The sequence below is a fragment of the Ambystoma mexicanum genome, unplaced genomic scaffold (assembly GCF_040938575.1).
Source record: "Ambystoma mexicanum isolate Mex_15411 unplaced genomic scaffold, UKY_AmexF1_1 Mex_scaf60, whole genome shotgun sequence".
Taxonomy (NCBI): domain Eukaryota; kingdom Metazoa; phylum Chordata; class Amphibia; order Caudata; family Ambystomatidae; genus Ambystoma; species Ambystoma mexicanum.
Window position 1 is genome coordinate 1,254,393 of NW_027182478.1, and position 20,501 is coordinate 1,274,893.

A 20,501-nucleotide genomic window follows, 5' to 3' on the forward strand; every position below is an offset into this window, starting at 1 on the left:
CTGGAACTGCACGTTTCACTTCGGGTCGGCGCCATATCTCCGGCAAATCCGAACCCCGGCCCCTAAGGGGAAAAAGACAATGAACATTATTATTAAGCTTGGACTTTTGAACTTGCAACAGAACTTTTACAGAGCCTTACCTGAATAGTCAAGCTTACCTGAACTCCCATCAATCCTCAATCCAGTGAAGTAACTGGGTTTCAACGCGCCCCTGCATCAGAAGCAGGATGGAGAGCTCATCCTTCCTGACCCTAAGGTGAGACTTCACGGGGAATCGTGGAAGGGTATCGTGGAGGGTTGGAAGAGAGTGGGAGGCTTGAGCATAACTCAGTCAGTAGGTAATACTCCATTTTCACGCACAGGGGAATATTCCTGTGAGCCGGAGAAGCCAGATTAGAGGGGCCCTTCCTGTCCATCTTCAGAGTCCTGCGCTTCACCATTGAAGAAGCATCAGCACTCGAAGCCAGACCTGCGCCTCCGTGGGAATCAGGTGAGCGTTACAGAAAGCAAAGCCTACCCACAATTTCCCACCTGGGCGCTATGGAGACTTCCGAGACTGACCAGCTGGCCCAGCTTTTTGGGGAATTACGGGCGGAGGTGCACTCAAAAGAGAACTGATCTTATCCAAGGAAAGAACAGATGACCTAGCCAAAAGGTTATTACAGACCCAGGCAGGGCACACTCCTTTACCTAATTCCGGAGACATTTCCACATCAATGGGTTTGAGTAACCCGGTACAAATTATTCTACCTGGACACATGCCTTTGGCCCCGCCTGAACGTTTTGCGGGGGATCCCAAGAAATATGCCGTCTTTATGAACCAATGTCGTTTACACTTTCTATGCAGACCCGGAGCCTTCCCTAACGATCAGACCAAGGTAGCCTTTATACTATCTTACCTCAGTGGCAGTGCTGCCGATTGGTCTATTCCATTGGTAAATCAGGATGATCCCATTCTCCAGAATTTTCAGGGCTTCCAGGCCAGCATGGAAAGATTGTTCGCTCGACACTCTCAAGGACAGGCCCTTGATAACGAACTGCTATCCTTATGACAAGGTAATCAGGATCTTCTGTCCTACATTGCCACCTTTAACAGACTGGTTGTGGAAACTGGATGGCCAGAAAACAAAAGGATCATATTGTTTCATCGAGGCCTGCGCGGAGAGCTTAAGGATGTTCTAGCTCAGATAGTAAACCCACCCCAGGTCTGCGCAGACTACATAGACTTGGTGGTTCAACTTGATCACAGACTCCAAAATAGAAAAGCAGATCAGTTCAAGTATGAAAACCGAGAACCGATCAAAACCCACGCTAACTCCAAGAGTACCGACGTATCGGAACCTATGCAAATCGGTGGTGTTAAAGGACCATTAACGCAGAAAGAACGAGAGAGAAGGCGGCAAATGCAACTTTGTCTGTATTGCGGGTCTTCCGGTCACTTTCTTCGAAATTGTCCAGTCAAACCACTTAAGAAGGTGGTTGGAGCTACTGATAACGAATTATTGACACCTGATTCGGGAAACGACCTAGCCCGACAAGCGTAGGGGTCCGCTTGCCGAGCTTGAAAACTAACTCTTTGACCTCGCATTTTGTCATGCCAATGGTGCTCGTGGACCCAAAACAGCCTCAGCAGTTGCATGCTATAAAAGCATACATCGACAGTGGAGCTATTGGAAATTACATAGACCGTGAATTGGCTTCCAGGATTAAGCTTCCTCTCCGCCTGAAAGTAACCCAAGATGTCATTACTACAGAAGATGGAACCGAAATAGCCTCAGGGCCTGTAACGCATCCCACTGTTGAAGTGACTCTGGTGGGTCAGGATGGACATCGGGAAGCAATCGTGTTTGATGTGATCAAGGCCCCACAATTTCAAGTAATTCTTGGAATTCCTTGGTTAGAAACACATAATCCCAGAATTGACTGGCGAGCAAAGAAGATAAGTTTCCCTGATTGTGAACCAACTTGTTATCCAAGAAATCCAGCTATGGGTCTAGCCTCAGTAACTTCCGCTCCTGTACAGCTACCGTCAGAATACCAAGAATTCCAAGACGTTTTTCAGAAAGAACAGGCTAACACGTTACCTCCCCATCGGTCTTATGATTGCCTAATCGATCTGGTACCCAATGCTCAACTACCTTGTAGTAGGATTTATGCTGTTACGGAACCTGAGAACCTGCATTTGCGTCAGTATTTAGATCAGTACCTAGCCAATGGTTTTATTCGCCCGTCCAAGTCCCCTGTCTCTTCAGCTCTGTTCTTCGTGCCGGAAAAAGAAGGCGACCTTAGAACGTGTATATACTATCGCGCCCTAAATCAAATAACGATTAAGAATCGTTATCCTCTGCCCTTGATCCCTGAGCTTATCGACCAGGTGAAAGACGCTTGTGTGTACACCAAGTTAGATCTCCGAGGAGCTTATCACCTGGTGCGCATAAAAGAAGGCGACGAATGCAAGACTGCATTCCGCACCAAATTTGGGCTCTTCGAATATCAGGTGATGCCCTTCGGGTTGTGCAATGCACCTGCCGCCTTTCAGTACTTTATGAATGATGTTCTTCGGGAACTTATCGATGTCTGTGTCATTGTTTACATTGACGACATCCTGGTGTACTCTTCTTCAGAATCTGATCACAGAAAACATGTTAGGGCAGTTCTTGAGAAATTGTGCCAGCACAGACTATTTGCAAAACTCGAAAAATGTGTTTTTCATACCACAGAAGTTGAGTTTCTCGGATTCATCCTGACACCTCAAGGAGTCCGAATGGACTCGCGAAAGGTGGACGCCATCCACAAATGGCCATCTCCTAGCTCGGTGAAGGGAGTTCAGAGCATGCTCGGCTTTGCCAATTTCTATCGAAGATTCATCCCGGAATTTTCACAAACAGTCCAACCCATCACCGCTCTCCTAAAGGAAAACAAACGCTTCGAATGGACTCTTGAGGCCGAACAAGCCTTCCAGGACCTGAAAACCAAATTCACCTCTGCACCTGTATTGAAACACCCGCACCCAGATCTCCCGTACATAGTGGAAACCGATGCATCCAGTTTGGCCATGGGAGCTGTCCTGTCGCAAAGAGACCCAAAAACTAACCAACTACACCCAGTGGCCTTCTGGTCCAGAAAATGTTCACCTCCTGAAATCAACTACGCAATTACCGATAAAGAGTTACTGGCCATCAAATCTGCTTTCAAGGCTTGGCGTCACTACCTTCTCGGGGCAAGACACACCATTACCGTAATTACGGACCACAGAAACTTACAGTATTTAAAGACGGCCAAAGCTCAATCTTCTCGACAACTCCGATGGGCTCTATTCTTTGCGGAATTTGATTTTGTAATTACCTATCGCCCTGGCTGCAAGAGTGGGAAAGCAGACGCCTTATCCTGGATTGGCATGGAAGAACCTAATTCGAGCTTAGAACCTGTGCCCATCATACCTGAGCAAAGAATCTTAGGCTTAACTTCATTGCAAACTATTGAGGACATCCAAACGCCAGTAAAACAACTTCTAGACTCTTCAACCTTATTGGAATGGAGTCAGAAGGGTCCTCATTACACCGTTAAGGATGACTTACCCTACTTCCAGGAGCGGTTGTTTCTGCCAAGCAAAGAATTGCAAGAACTTGTTATTGCCCATCATCATGAATCTTTAATGGAAGGACACCCTGGTATCGCTAAAACGGAGGAAAAAATCAAACGTCACTTCTGGTGGCCTTCTTGGAGAAAAGACATAAAGTCTTTTGTTCTGTCTTGCGGTATTTGCGCCCAAAACAAGGCTCAAAAGAAAAGGCCAGCCGGCCTACTTCAATCCTTGGATATTCCACCGGCACCATGGCACACCCTGTCAATGGACTTTATAACCGACCTGCCTCCTTGTGCTGGCTACAACACAATCCTTGTAATTGTGGACCTATTCACCAAAATGGCCCACTTTATCCCTTTAAAGGGTTTGCCTTCTGCTTCCACCTTGGCCAAGGAATTCCTGGAGAATATAGTTCGCATACATGGTTTCCCTTCCATATTAGTCTCGGATCGTGGAAGTCAATTTATCTCCCATTTTTGGAAGAAGTGTTGCCAACTAGCACAAATAGATGTGCGGTTATCCACCAGCCACCACCCCCAGACCGACGGACAAACCGAGAGAACCAATCAGACTCTCGAGCAATATCTTCGGTGCATGTTACACCAATCCGAGTTAAATTGGAAAGACATCCTTTGGATCGCAGAATATGCATACAACAATTCAGTGCATTCTGGAACCGGACAAACCCCCTTTTATACTTTGTATGGTCACCATCCTCGGACCTCTGACCTAGATCCACCTCTGACCCTGGAAATGCCCGCAGTAAATCATCTGCATTCCACAATAACCCGAGCCTTCAAAGAAGCTGCAACTCATTTACAGCAAGCCAAGAAAAAGTATAAAGAAAACGCTGATTTGCACCGAAGTAAAACTCCTCCTTACCAAGTAGGAGACCAGGTATGGCTAGCAACTAAACATTTATCCCTCAAGGGCCCGCAAACCTTCAATCCCAGATTCCTAGGACCTTATCCCATCAAGGCTATAACCAACCCAGTGGCCTTTAAACTGGATCTACCGTCCAACATGCGTATTCATCCAGTTTTTCATGCATCACTTTTGAAGCCCGTACAACCAGGAACCCGATTGTCGAAACTCTTCTATCTTGTTGACTGGAAGGGATATGGACCTCAGGAGAGATCATGGGAGCCTAATAACCATGTCCACGCACCTCGATTAGTACAAAGGTTTCACCAGAGATTTCTGAACAAGCCAAAACCCCCGGAGGGAAGAACCTTGGGAGGGGCCTTGAGGGGGGGTACTGTCATGATGCCTACCTCCAAGGAGCCAGGTCCGACCCAGCAACCCCAGAGGCAGGTATCATTTCCCCCAGGGGAGTGCCAGCGGGCCCAAGCTGGGGCCCTTTGGACACAGTCCTGGCGCCTTAGGCGCCAGGCTCATGTTGGACCTCTGTCCTGGCGCCTTAGGCGCCAGGCTCATACAGCTAGACATGTGTGCGAGTGTTTTAATGTGCACTTACCTGATGCAGACCATGCTGCCACATCCAGGCCCATTTGAGGCCTGAATGGAACTACTTTACCTGTGGGACTACTTTCCACCCGGGTGTGGTCGGGTTAAGGATACATACCTAATCGGAGGAAGGATACACACTTGGAACTTCTTCCAAAGCTATTTAAACCACACCCGATCAGCAATTCACGCTTCGTGTTGTTCTGCTCCTCGCAGCTGGACGCTCACCGTGTCAGCTCCTGCATCTGGACCTCAGCCACGCCTGTCAGTATCCTGGGTCACCTGCAAAGGGAGACAAAAGACCTTACCTGCTAAATCAGCACCACAGAGACATCACACCGACGATCCTGAAAAGGAAGACATAATTTTAAAAGCATTTCGCTACGATCGCTGCAGCGCTGCATTTCACTCACCTTTCCTGGACGCCACCATCTTCAGCAGCGATCATCCGGGTCCACAGCCACTTCCCAGAGCCTAGAGAGAAAAAGACAAGAACAAGGTGAGAGAAGGAAGGGAATAGGAAAAGCTCAGTTTCCTTCTAAGTCTTACCTGTTGGGTCATTCCCATTTCATTTTGGGTCTTGCCGCTTCCAGGCATCCGGACCCCAGCCCCTATGGGGAAAAAAGACAAAGACATTGAATGAGCGAATGCAAAGACATTACCGAGCGCTCATCCAGAACTTACCAGTCATTTACTGGAACTGCACGTTTTACTTCGGGTCGGCGCCATATCTCCGGCATTCCGAACCCCGGCCCCTAAGGGGAAAAAGACAATGAACATTATTATTAAGCTTGGACTTTTGAACTTGCAACAGAACTTTTACAGAGCCTTACCTGAATGGTCAAGCTTACCTGAACTCCCATCAATCCTCAATCCAGTGAAGTAACTGGGTTTCAACGCGCCCCTGCATCAGAAGCAGGATGGAGAGCTCATCCTTCCTGACCCTAAGGTGAGACTTCACAGGGAATCGTGGAAGGGTATTGTGGAGGGTTGGAAGAGAGTGGGAGGCTTAAGCATAACTCAGTCAGTAGGTAATACTCCCTTTTCACGCACAGGGGAATATTCCTGCGAGCCGGAGAAGCCAGATTAGAGGGGCCCTTCCTGTCCATCTTCAGAGTCCTGCGCTTCACCATTGAAGAAGCATCAGCACTCGAAGCCAGACCTGCGCCTCCGTGGGAATCAGGTGAGTGTTACAGAGCCACACGGCGCCAGCATTAAAATACAAGCAATGTACATATTAGGCAATACATATTGAGTAGACTGAAGCACCAACGAAAACAGGCAATATACAAAGTACTAACAACTGTACCAAAGGAGTATGCATCTACGGGGAGCCCACCGGAGAGGAGGGCGGAGAGTTTGATGGTGAAGCCATGGCGGTCATATATTCCCGGAATCAACGCCAAATGTCCCTCGGCCTGGAGTGCGGGTGTTGCATTGCGTTCCAGGACTGCTCAGTGTCGTGAGCCCATGTGACTGATCTGAGCCACTGTGTATAGGTAGGCGACCTTGGGCGGAGCCAACACAGTAATATGCAGCGAACTGCCAACAGCATGCAGAGGCCTGCTAGTTTCTTAAAGTCGCGGGCCAATTGAGGGAGGTCATGGAACAAGCAGTGCAGTGTGGTGGGGCAATAGCGTGTTCCAGGATGTTTGACAGTGTGGAGCTGATGTCTAGCCAAAATTGGGTTAGATGGGGACAGAACCATAGCATATGGATATAGGAAGCTTGATCCATGCCGCACCTGGGGCATGTGGGAGGGGTGGTGTGGAACATGCAATGAAGTATCATTGGTGTATGGTGGTACCTGTGCAGAACCTTGAATTGAATTAGTTTAAATTAGTTTAATTTGGTGTTATAGGACACATCCTGGGTTCGAGCACACATTCGAGACCATATCTCGTCAGTAATTTCAACCTCGAGATCCTCTTCCCACCTGCGCCTCAGCTTGGTGAAGGGGGGGTTGCTCTAGTCTGCAGTAAGGAATAGATTCTCGACACTTTACCCCTGAAGGAGAGATAGGAACATAGCTCACCAACTTAAGGCTCGTCGGGCGGCAAGGCAGGGAAATCGGGATACCTGGATTTGAGACTCTCCCGGAGTGAAGAGTATTGCAGCCACACCGAGGGTCGGCATTTGAGTAAAAGAGGGGGATCAGCCCACTCGATAAAGTTTCCTTGTTCAAAGGCATCGCGGAGCATCAGAAAGCCGGCATCCGCCCAGTGAGAAACTACTGATCGTGGAACGAGTGGGATATCGGGAAGGAAGTTCCGTAATGGCAGATCCCCGTGAAATGGGTGAGGAGCGTCGACCATTGCCCAAAGTTTGGTTAATGCCAAGGATGTGCTAGCGACAGGGTCTGCAGAGTTCCAGTCATGGGGGATCGGCTTGAGGATCAGAGATCCAATCACTCGGTCACTGACCGTCAGCCTCTCTAGGCGAATATGTGGGGGGGGGTCGATGGTGTTGAACAAATGTGCAGCGAATTCAGATTGGGCCACCACCCAGTACCTGATAAAATCTGGCGCTCTGAATCCGCCCAGAATCTTGAGGAGCGGTCAGCATGGACAGTTTGAGGTGGACCGCGCCCGAGTGCCAGTGGAAGGTGTTACTGATGGAACACAGTGTTTGGAAAAAAGCATCACCGGGCCACACAGGCAGATTGGTAAATCGGTAAAGCAATTGGGGTAGTACAACCATTTTAAGTATTCCAATTCTGCCTGCTAGTGAGATGGGGAGCCTCGTCCAATAAGAGGTTTTTGACGCCAGTTTAGTGAGGTAACTCTGATAGTTGTCGTCACGTAGTTGCGCCGTGTGTCGGGAGACCACCACCCCCAGGTATGTGGAACCAGAGGGAGACCAGTTGAACCCATGTAGGTCCGGGGGGGGTTGTGTCGAGTCTGTGAGTGGGAATAAGGTAGACTTGGAGCAGTTTACTTTCAAACCAGATATGTCTCCAAAACGGGCTACATCCACCAGCATGGGGGCAAGGTTGGTTTCAGGGGAACGGATGTATAGGAGGGCATCGTCAGCGTAGAGGGAAACTATACCGGATAGGCCGGCAGTTCGCAATCCCCTGTGCGAGAGTGATTTCCGAACCATGTCAGCAAAGGGCTCCATGGCTATGGCAAAGATGAGTGGGGAAAAGGGGCTTCCTTGGTGTGTGCCTCTGGATATCCAGAAGGAGACGGAGCATCTGTCTTCTGTACGGACTCTGGCCGACGGAGCGGTGTAGAGCAGCTTAATCCAGGATCGGAAGTTGGGGCCGAACTTGCATTTCTCGAGAACTCACCATAGATATTTCCATGAGACCGAGTCAAATGCCTTCTGCATGTCCAGCGTGGCTGCAACCGCCTGTGTAGACGGGCTGATCCTGCTGATCACATTGAAGAGCCTTCGTAGATTCAGGGAAGTGGACCTACCAGGGACAAATCCCGACTGGTCGGGGTGGATGATGTGGGGCATGTACGGGGTTAAGCGGTTGGCTAGCAGTTTCGCATATATTTTAATATCACTGTTAATCAGCGAGAGAGGTCGGTATGAACCGCATTGAGTAGGGGGCTTGCCAGGTTTGAGGAGCACTGTAATCAGTGCCTCACGGAGAGACGGGGGTAGTATTCCTCTGTCACATGATTTCTCCCACAGGGCCAGTAGGTGTGGTGCTAGGTGAGATTTGTATTTTTTATAGAAGTCCATAGGGAGCCCATCCGGGCCAGGGGCCGTCCCAGATGACAACGAGTCAATGGCTTCAATACGTTCCTCCAACGTGAAGGGTCTCTCAAGGAAGCTGCTTGCGTCTGCTGAGAGGACTGAAAGGGGAAGATTATCTTAGTAGGAGTCAATTTCGGGAACCTGGGGCCCATCGGCCTCCGAGTATAAGGAAGTATAGAACGAAAGGAAGTCAGAATTGATGTCCTGTGGGGAGGTGACGAGTGAGCCATCAGGTCTAGATATGGCCGGAATATTGGGGGCTCCAAGTTCACGATGCAATAGTCTAGCCAGCATTCGACCAGGATGCTCTCCTTTACCGTATTTCCTCGCCGTTTGAGGGGAATCCAGGAACTTAACCTCGCGTTCAGCAAGGGCACGGAACCTGTCCAGCTCAGTTCCCAGCGCCGCTGGGTGGCTGGGGAGTGATCTTCAGCATATTGAGATTTGTGGACAGCCAGGGCCGATTCACTATCGGCAATATCGGCGCGGGTGCCCTTCAGGATTCCACAACTTTTGGAGATGGCGATCCCTCTCGTGTGTGCTTTGAAGGATTCCCAGAGTACCGCTTGTGTTGACACAGACTTCGTATTGATCTCGAAGTATTCCTCAATAGAGGATTCCAGTTCGGATGCGAAAACCTGGTCAAGAAGTGAATGAGGACTCATCCTCCACTGCCTGGTTTTATTGGTATCGGGTCCCCAGTTTAAGGAGATAAGTACCGGTGAATGGTCTGATAGTGTCCTGGGGAGTATAGCCAGGTGAGATAGGCATCTGACCAACATATCTGTAATGAGCCATCTGTCTGGGAACCATGTACTGAGGAGTAAAAGGAGTACGTACGAGAATCAGGGTACATCAGACGCCAGGCATCCACCAGTGCCAGACGGGGAAGTGTGGTAAGGACAGCATATGCTGCTTTAGACAGTTGGCGAGGTCTAGAGCCCGATCTATCTAGGGTAACATCCAGTATTGTATTAAAATCCCCACCCCATAAAATAGCAATCAGGGGGTAGCTTTCAAGTAGAGTGGCCAGGTGCAGGTAGAAATCGGGGTCGTCAACATTGGGACCATATATATTCAGGATAACCACCTCCTGATGTTGTAGCATGCCAGTGATCAATACATACCTACCAAGTGGATCTATGTGGGCTTGGTGACAAGTAAATTTCAGGCTCTTGTGTATTAAGGTGAGGGCGCCATGGCTTTGGGTGGAATAGTTGGTATAGTACCTCTGGGGTCCCCATTGTCTAGCGAATCGCTCACATTGCTCAGAGCGAGCGTGGGTTTCCTGTAAACACAGGATTTTAACTCTGTGGCGCTCAGCATAGAGCTGAATCTGCTGCATCTTTTTGTAATTGCCTAACCCCCGGATATTCCAGCTCATAAAGGTCAAGTCGGTGCTAGCCATAACTCAGGGAGTAATGATTGAATTACTGTAAAGGGGTTATCGGTAAGTGGAAAATGCACAATCTGAATGTATGTGGCCTCATGTCTGCAAATGTAAGGTGTTACGCCGTGGAGCGTGTGGCGTCTCCGGTGGCTGTCGAGACTTTTTTTAACCAAAACATCCCCTCCCTCCTCCCCCGCCCACACCCCTCCCCCAAACAGAGGGATGAATCCCAACCCACAACAAAGCATCAACAAACAACTCGGCATCAGCGCCTGGGGGCCCGTTAGCCGTCCTAGCCGTTGCGGACTGGACGAGGGCAAATAGAGTGCAAATACAGTTAGAGTAACAAGTGTGTTAAGTTCAGGTTACATGTATGGAGGATTATGGTGGAGACAGGCGGACTGTAGTATCATGTTCATGCATTTTCATAGACTCCAGCCCTGAGAGATCTCAAGTATAAACATTCCATCTACACCAGTTCTCCAACAGGGGAATCTGGCCGCAACAGAACAAACCACAAAACTGGTGTAATTGTAAGATATTACTAATAGACAAACATAGCGAGACCCCGCTCCTCAGTAGGACCGGGAGACAGAGGAACCAACCAACCAGAAGAAGAAACAGATGAATAACCAGAGGCGAAGTGCATGGCATGGAACATCGTGGATGGGGCTAGAAGCGGACTATCATTGATTTAAAGCAATATATTAGGTATCATGACAGACTGGGCCTGTGGCATCCGTGGGTCAGCCAGGGAAGTGCTTGTCGAGGAACTTGAAGGCCTCCTCAGGGATCATAAAAAAGAAAGTTTTGTTGGAATGTTCGCTACGAAGTTTTGCGGGGAACAGCATGGAGTACTTGACCCCCAAGTCACAAAGTCTCCTCTTCACAGCTGTGAATGATTGACGCTCCCGTTGCACCGCCACAGAGTAGTCCGGGTAGAGGTGGATTCTATTTGCTCCAAGGAGAAGTTCACCCTTGATTCTGGCCGCCCGCAGGAGGGCATCACAGTCCCGGAAATTTAGGATCCTGGCTATAATGGGCCGCGGCGGAGCACCTGGCCTGGGCTTTGCGGTCAAGGCTCTGTGTGCTCTCTCAATGGCGAACTGGGAGGATGGTTTAGGGGCATCAAGGAGTGTCATGAGGATGCCTTCCACGTAATCTTCCATGGGCTCAGTAATATTGTCCTAGGGTATTCCAATAATGCGCAAGTTGTTTCCGCCTCGAGCAGGATTCGAGGTGATCATTTTTCTTCTCCACTGCTGCCACCCGGTTGGTGAGCGTGGAGACTACAGCATGTAGCGAGCCCAGGTCATCTTCAGCAGCTCCCAGTCTGGTTTCAACCTCGGCGACTCTGCCATCCGTTCTTTCGATATGGGCTTTTATGGAGGAGATTGTCCCATTCATATCGTCCAGTTTTGTGTGGAGTGTGGTGAAGCCATCTTGTATGTATTCCAGCATCTTCTGTGAGTCGTCAGAAGCCGGTGGAGCTGAGGTGGCAGGTTGCTCCTCGGGGTGTGTAAGTGGTGGGCTTGGACCGTGTTTTTGTAAACATATTTAACGAGCTTTGTTTTTTCCCAGCACCAGCTCCCTTGGTCATGGTGAAGGTCGGACTCGGGGACCGGGATCCCGGACAAAAGTAGGTGTTCCGAGGAAGAGAGATTCCCGCAACTCCAGCCTCAGCACAGAGACACCTGGGTCCGTAGTATGTAGCCTTCCGGGTCAGTAGGACAGTGCACAAGTTACAGCCAGGTCATGTTCTCCATCAGCAATTTAAGTGATTTGTGCGCCCTCAGAAGGACAGGACCCGCCCCGCGGTGGCTGCGGTGCGTATAACCCCCTAGAGCAGAGTCGGCAGAGTTGAAGGCACCGGTGGTATAATACTGCAGGCTCGGTATAGCATGGAACAAGTGTTAGGGCCCAGGGAGGCCCCTCTCCCACCAAGTAGGGGTATGGCAAGATCCAAGTGCCGTGCTGTACAAAGTTCACAGGGTTGGGTTAGTCGGCCTGGTGGATACTCAATACAGAGGGGGTGCCCCCAAGCAGAACCAGCATCAGGGGATGCCCGCTGCTCACAGGTCCTCCAGCATAGCAGGGATCGCAAGGCGAGGGATTTGGGTTCGGGTGCAAGAGACATTTTGGCGAAAAATAGATGCTTAGAGGTGGTGCAGCCCCCCAGGCAGTGGCTGCAGACTAAGAATTCCTGGGTTTACAGGTGCGTGGCTTTCCGCAGCAGTGGGTCAGTGGCCAATTTGCAGGCAGGGTATGCTTCAAGCCCTCCTACTAAGCCTTACCAGTGTCTCACGATGTGCAGGGATCACACTAGTGGCGGCAACAGCGGGGATGCCCCAAACAGGTGGAGACGCTGGGGGAGGGAAGCAGCAGCGGCACAGTTACAGCAGGATCGGTGTATTATTAGGCGGGAGCCGGGCACCAGGCGGCACCTCCACCCCCCAGGTATGCGTGAGCTAAGTGCTAAAGTCAAAGTTGCGCCGGTGCACAAGGTGAGTGCGCTGGCCTGCTAGCCATGGAAACTCGTGGGGGGGTGCCTGCAATGCCACCCCAGTGTCAAGGCGGCAACGCACAGGTCAGGGCCCTATGAGGGGAGCCGGGGGGGTATGTCAAAGGATTCCCACGTTGGTCCCACAGGTGTACATCAATGCATATGGTGAGTTGAGATGGGGGGGGAAGAGGCCCCAAATGCGTCCAGGATAGTGTGGGCTTCAGGCTCAGAGTAGCTCCCAATGGGGCCGGGGTAGTATACGGCACAATCCGCCGCGGGCATTGAAGGCCGATCGCCGCAACAGGATCCACCCCCCAGCAGGGAAGAAAGGACTCTAGGCCAGTCCGCGGCCGCAGGAGTTGAATCCCCGGTGACGGGGGAAGGCAGCTCGCTCCCCACTCCCCGGCCTCCTTACCTTAGTGAGAGCTGCATACGGAGAGCCGCGGCGGCCTTGATCACATAAGGCTCCGGTCCTGAGTAGGGGAAAGGACTGTCTTAGGTCTCAGACACCGGCCCGCAAGGTATAATGCGAGCAACGGCCTGCCGGGTGACCAGGCAAGCTGCGTGGCCGCTCGGTTCGGCACACACGTCTCTGCGCCCCTCCCCCACACAGGCCGCCTGCGCCGGGGTGTCGGGTGGCACCAGTGATCCGAGCCTCACAGGGCTCTGGCTCAGGGCGGGGAAGCAGTTTGCCACGCTGCGCAGCTGGTTATGAAGAGCGGGGCTCACAGGGGGTGTCCGGCTCCCAAAGTCGGGTGAGCATAGCCTGTAGCCTGATCTTACGGCTGCCTCAATAACGGATGGATCAGCTGCATTTGCACGGTCAAAAAACGGATGATATGCGCCCTCGTAGTCCGGAGCTGTAGACTCAGGCGGCCATCTTGCTTCGGCGCAACAGCGCCCCCCCCCCGATTATGCCAGATTTTAATCGTGGACACAGCAATTGGAAAAGGGTACAATGTCCAGATTCGTATAACACAGAGTTCCTCTTTGAATTTACTTATGATGTTACCCAGTGATGACCTTACTAGAAACATTCTCACCTATTTTAATTTAGTACTGTGCAATTATCCTTTGGTGGTGGGGAGAACAACCCGCATTCCAGCCTTTTTACAAAATCCTAAGAAGGAAGAAGTGTTTTCATCATCCAGTTAGCAGACAATTGATCAAGGGCGACTTGCTGAATCAAGGCGGCAGTTTCCAGAAGCAGTTCACCATGATGAAACATTAAAGATTAGGGTTTTTCTTCCTTAGGTGGTCAAGATGGGTAATCTAAATCCAAGAAGTAGATGTTGCAGGTTAACGTAATACTGTATAATCTACACCTGTATTGTGTTCATAATTGTACTGATTTCCCTGACTGTGAGAATGGAATTTTACATTGGTGCACATGGAGCTAACACTCCTGTACACATTTCTGAGCAGAAGGAAATTGTACGTGTGGCAACTACTAGGCGGCCTGGACCATATGTAGTTATTCCTGTCCCAAAGAGAGATGGCAAATTGCCTGAGCTTGAAATGGATGTTAGTAATATTTCACATACAAAAAGTGTCTTAGAGACCATTTCTAGATGCCAGAGACAGACTGAGAAAACCAGGAAAGGCAAGGGGTCGATAAAACATGAGCCTACACAAGTAATACATGCAAATACACCTGGTCCAATGACAATTGATCCAAAAGCAGTTTCAAAAGGAAGATCCCAGATGGAGATTATAAGAGACATGTTCATGCCTAAATGGGCTGCTGAGCAGATGAGATGTTCTGAACTTTCTCCTACACAGGGAACCCAGATGGATGTTCCTGTGATTAATTCAGTGAGAAGAAGATACATGGGTACACTTCATGATATGATTATGGAAGCTCATATGAAAAGACTGAGATCTAAAAGAAGCACACAGGAAGATAATTATGAATTAAATGATTACCTGGACAGCACAGCAGACTTGGGAAATAATATATGGTACCAACACATGAAGGAAGTCGGGAGAAGAAGTCAAAGATCTTCATAGCTGTTGAAATACATGTCCAAATAGCACATTGGGCCTCTTTACGAGTCCAGCGGTAACCGAGCCGGAAAAACCGGCAGGTTACCGCTGGACTCATATTACCATTCCGCCTCCGTGATTCCCAGAATTACCAGGGCATTACAACCCCGGTGACCCGGGAATTCCGGAGGCGGAATTGTGTAAGTCCCCATTCCCATGGAGTCCGACAGGACTCCATGGGGCTGGGGACAATGGAAACACTGGTTCCGTCTATGACTGAGCCAGTGTTTCCATTTCCGCCTGCAGGCGGGTGGTGTTAAACCCGCCAGGTCAGATGTGGCGGGACTGACACCTCCCGCCTGCAGGACTTGGAATCAGCCGGTCCGGAAAGAACGGTGGAGGCGGTTTTACCACCGTTCTTTCCGGCCGGCTGACTCATAATGAGGCCCATTGTCTTTCACACGTGGCACTTTGCAAAACAAGAGGCCAGTTCATGGGTCAAGATGCCACTCTCAAATGGGTAACTGAAAAGACAGATCCAGATGAAGATGACTATATCCAAGATATAAAGACAAGAAACAATGCAAAAACAACAAGGCTTGTGATCAGATATGAGAAACATGGAGTAAAAGGAGCAGAAATCAGAAGAGAAGTGAACAAGAAACTGGAGACAGCAGCAAAAACTGCAGATGAGATTCAAATTTGGAAAAACAGAGGTCAGATGCAGATCTGGGGATCAGTGTTATCACCAGATGGCTGGGAAAAAGGAGTGGTGATCTGCAGAGCCTGGATGGTAACTAATCGTCCTGAATCCACTATTTTGAATGTACAAGAGGTATGCAAATCATTGTGGCCAAGACTTTCTAAATTATTAACATGGTTCGAAGACAGAGGAGGACCCCTGCAAATAGTGCCTTTGGAGAGTTCAATGTTGTGCTTCAGAGGGAATGGTACAGGAAAAATGGGAGAAAATCAGAAATGTGATCGTATCTTTGATACATCAGGAATGGTGCATGGAACAGCAATAATCATGGATCATTATTGGGCTTGTGGATCCAAGGCCTACATAAGGCTGCCTAAAGACTGTGGAGGAATATGCGCATTGGTGAATGTCCACGTTCCAGCATCAGTGATTCCGAAGAGTGATCTGAATCTTGGCAGTTTCCCAAAAGCAGATGCTCATCAGAGGAAGAAGGGATCTGTGAAGCTGGTAAAAAGAATAAAGAGAGAAAACTACTTTTCAGCCAAATCAATAGAAGCTTTTGATTCTATCCAAAATGAACAGACTATGCAGCCAAACTGCTTCAGTGTTCACATTGACCTTCATGCCAATAATCCAAGTTGGAGCAATACCAAGTGGCTACAGATAACCAGATGGGAATTGCTGCAGACAATTAACACTACCATAAAGGGATTCAATGCAATCAGAGAAGAGATGAGAGCCCTAAGACTGATGACTCTCGAGAATAGGTACGCCTTGGATATGATCACAGCTATGGATGGAGGTGTTTGTGCAAAAATTGGAGAATCCTGTTGCACGTTCATACCTTCTCATGATGATGAGAATGGAACCTTGACTGAGGCCGTCGACATACTGACGAAACTCCATGGCCAGATGAAAGATGACGTAGAAGACATTGCTGATGACGGTTGGTTTGGATCACTTTTCTCTTGGGTTCCACAATGGATGTCAGATATGTTCAAATTTCTTGGCGCCCTGATCGTGTTGATCTTGCTTAGATTTTGTGTGATCAAGATAATAATCTCACAGTGAAGAAAAACAACAAAGAAAGCCACAGGGATGAAGATTATGATTGATGTTGAACCAGGATGGAAGTCCAAAGATATAACAGATGAAGAGATCAGAGACTTTGTGAAAGCCAGTATCCATGCTCCTGAGGGAACAAATTTCCTGTACCCAAAGAACCACAAGAAATATGTGGGAAGATGGATCTATTTCAGTCCAAGTGGAAAGTGCATGCTCATGACATGGAACAAGGATGAGCATGTGAAATCAGCAGGATGTCTGAAAGGAGTCATAAAATATGGATTGCTAAGAAGTGGTTCTTCAGACAAGGATGTCTAAATATGAAGGATGATGAGAGAGTGGTTGATAAATCGCCCAGAGGGGGAAGTGTAGAGTTGGAGCAAAGTACTCCCCCCCCTCCAACTGCCCGCCCATATTACCTATAGAATGGGAACCAAAGTATGTGACGTATGCGAAACCATTGAATCAGCAAAGAGCAGAGAATGCACTCTGTGCAGTACCCATAAGAGTCCTGGTACCTAAGAGAATCTAGGAGACAAGGTACCCATTGAGAAAACCGTACCTGCATGCAAGGCAATATGATGGTCATTTGAATGGGATTCCTGAAGAAGCAGAGCAGATAAAAGGCAAGAATTAATGGTGACGGCACACAGAAAGAGATGACTCACACAGAAGCGATGCAGAGATCAGAGAATTCAGATATTCTATAAAGCAGCAAGAAAGCAACAAGGATAAGGGACATCTTGGGCTCAGGGTGAAGAAGCTTATGCCGCAGAAACAGATGAAAATATCAAGTCAGTTTACACGTGTACCGATGTTATTGAAACGCAATCAGCAAAATGATCGTGAAGCTAGCTCTAAGCTTATAATAGATGGACTGCGGCAAGCGCCAATATATATATATATAACTATAGATGTATATGGACAAATAAAAGATGGATGTTTTTATTGTACTTTATAAAGCAGTACTAAACATGAATAAGAAGGCCTCACTCCAGTGTGTTACAGTTAAAAGCAAGTTTTAATTGCAAAAATGAATCTCAGCAGACGGACATAGGATGAGCCAGGAAGCCAAAAGTCTTATCAAAAAGGAATTCTCAAGAGTGCAGTACAAACTCGAGGCTAAACTTCAAAGCACTAATTGACACTGGATCATTGAGGTGATGATGGATTGATATAATAATTGGTGGGAAGTTAGTTCCTAGATCAGCCCACTAACACCTGGATGTTCTGTCTGCATGCTGCTAAACATAGGTGGAAAAGTACTGATGGGGGTTAGAAGCCAACCAATTATAGAGGACCGTGTAATCAAGAGTCCTATAGTTTGTGTAGCCAATGGAACGTGGTGTATTTAGTGACGTTCATAGTGGCCATGTTTTAGGGAGGGTTTAGTTGCCCCACCTGATGTTAAACACCCTATCACTTTTCTTCACGGTCCTACACTGATATGGAATGTATGCTTAGACATTCATTTAGAACCAATCACTCCCTTCAATAGGTTTTTGTAGTTTGCCACGTAGGTAGTGACACAAGTCAACGTCAATAATGACGGTTTTATGCAATATAACCTCAGTTTCTACTAAAATTCATTGAGTAAGAGGATTGAATGACTGCTGATGTTCGTTGTACTCCCTGTTTTATATACCTGTTATTAAAACTGACTCCCCTTTTGCCTACCGGAGTCGTTTTGATGAGTGATGTATGAATAAAAATCTGCATCCCCATCCATTTCCAGGGTATTGCTACTCATCTTAAAGGGCTGGGAGAACCCAGTTCATACTGGACATACAAATGCTCCCTGTGGGCTGTCATAGTCAGGGTAGGTGTCTGTACCTGGGAATGAGAATGGATTCCCTCCCACAACTGTCGCTCCTTGGTAGGGTGGCCACAGAACCGTTGGGTGCAGTGGCGAAAGGGTGCCGGCTTCCCTCGGCCTGTACGTTAGGGCGGCACTGATGTTGTTGCATGGCTTGCATGGCTTGTGGTTGTTGTGGGGGATGGCAGTATAGGCCTGGGATCGGGGGAGGTAACTGAGTGTACGCTTGGTGTATTTCGTATAAAATCATTGTTGACCCCTGGAGAGGCCCCTGTGGCCTCCCAGTGTGGAGGCCACCCTAGGGCGGTTGATTATAGCTGTAGTTCTCTCCCGGCCTACTACTACATTCTCTGGCAAAGTGACCCCACATTCCGCATGACCAGCACTGTCCCTGGCCGCCCCCTCACTGTCCTTGTCCCCTGTAAACCCCTTCTCATTGGAACGCACCTCATCCTCTTGGTTGCCCTCCTTTCAACTGGGTTCCCGCGTATTGTTGATTTCCTCCACACTGTCTTTCGCCATTGTCTGCCCACACCATTGCCATCCTCGTCTGTGTGGCCACTGAGGCACACCCCTCCTCTCCCATCTGTTCTGGGGGCGGTGCTACTGACACCACGGCTACTTTCACAAGTTTATTCTGACTAGTTTTACTTCTTCATCCTGTAGTCTTTGTATAGTTTCCTTTTCACACTCTTTGATGCTGCTACAATGGTGTACTATAATGGTTTGAATCTCAGGCCAGCCTTTTGCTTCCACCCCCACTATCTTATCTAGTGCCTTCTGCACTTCCTTTGGAAGCCCACGTTTCACGATAAAATAAAACAAAGATTTGTATTGGTCCCAAGCGGTGCCCGTCTCTGCTCTCCACATATCCTGAACCCAAAGAATATACATGTGCAGCATCTTCGTCATCCCCTATTGTGCATTGCATTATTGATTGTAAATCGGGGGTATCTGGGAAGGTCCTCCGCAGTGCATCCCAAACTTTGCCCTAATATTGTTGAATGATGCCCCATCATGGGAGTCGTTGCTTAGTGTTACTCCTGGATACCCTGCCTTCACTCACACTGGGTTCTAGATTACATCACTAGGATGAATCATTGGTGAAATGTTGTATACACCACCAAGTTAAATATAACTAACTACATACAGAAGTCATAGTATGTCTCAACTTTGCTAGGCAGCTACCCCTCCTTGTGACGAATTCACTCACACTGATTCTGCCTGATCTCCCACCGCTGATACCAACAGGCTTTTAATATCTCCTATTGTGAGGGGCCCCCCTGTAGTGTGTTTTTTGAATGCATATATCCATTTCCTCATGCCCGCCATGAGTGGGGGGAAGGATTTAAGAAGGTTGCTTGTGTCCATTTGTGCCCAGGGGACATAATGCGACCGGCCTGCTCCTTTGTGGATTCGGGGGGGATTCGCATTTTTGTCTTTGCTTTCCCAATTTTCAGGGCACCTCCATTTTTCATCGCCAAAGTTATTCTCCCAAACCGCTTCCTTGACCTCCCGTCCCACAAGCTTTCCACTCTGGGTGTTGTCAGAGGTACCTGTTCCACTCCTCCCACTGTCCCTTCTTCTGTATCCTAGAAATCGCTCCAATATTCCTCATCCCCTCTTCCTGATCCTACATTCTCATATCCCAGGATATCTGTTTCCCCTTCCCTTTCCACACATACAGCCCGTATAGGTGCACTATCAATTCTGAACAAGAAGTCCCCTGATCTCCATTCCTCCCCAGGTGGCAAGGGAGGTGAGTCTGCGGGCAGCACCTGTGCTCTCGTCACTCCGGTGTTCTCCTTCTCCTTGTTTGGTATTACCCATCCCACCGCTGGGGTCTCTGTTTCCTTAAACATCCTCCACAAATCCAGTATCTTCCTTCGGTTCTGTAATGGTTGTTAGGCAGAATTATATGCAGTACCCTTTGGGAACACCACACACAATTAAGATTACAAGTGACAGTACAAATATACCTTTGGTACAAGCCTGTACTACACAGTTAAGTGGTAGCGATGGCTGAGCAGCAAGGTTTATCTCAAGAGCAAGTGAGCAGTATCAAATACTTACACAAAGGACATCAATTACTATGATTCAAGCAAACACTGACTCAAGGTTTCCAAGTAAAAGAATATACATGTATTTACTCTTTAGTTATATAACATTTCACGATCATAAAGCAGTTTAAAAATCACAATCTTAATACATCACACCTCTCCCAATAAGTTCCAGACAAGTTAAGCTCACAAAATGAAGTGGAGCAAAATAGCA

General features: G+C 48.5%; 1 protein-coding gene across 1 annotated transcript in view; it reads right to left on the reverse strand.

Annotated features, from left to right (window-relative positions):
* LOC138562535 (vomeronasal type-2 receptor 26-like) overlaps positions 1 to 20,501 on the reverse strand; it is a 353,363-nt gene that overhangs the window by 237,016 nt on the left and 95,846 nt on the right. The gene's annotated exons all lie outside the window — the stretch shown is intronic.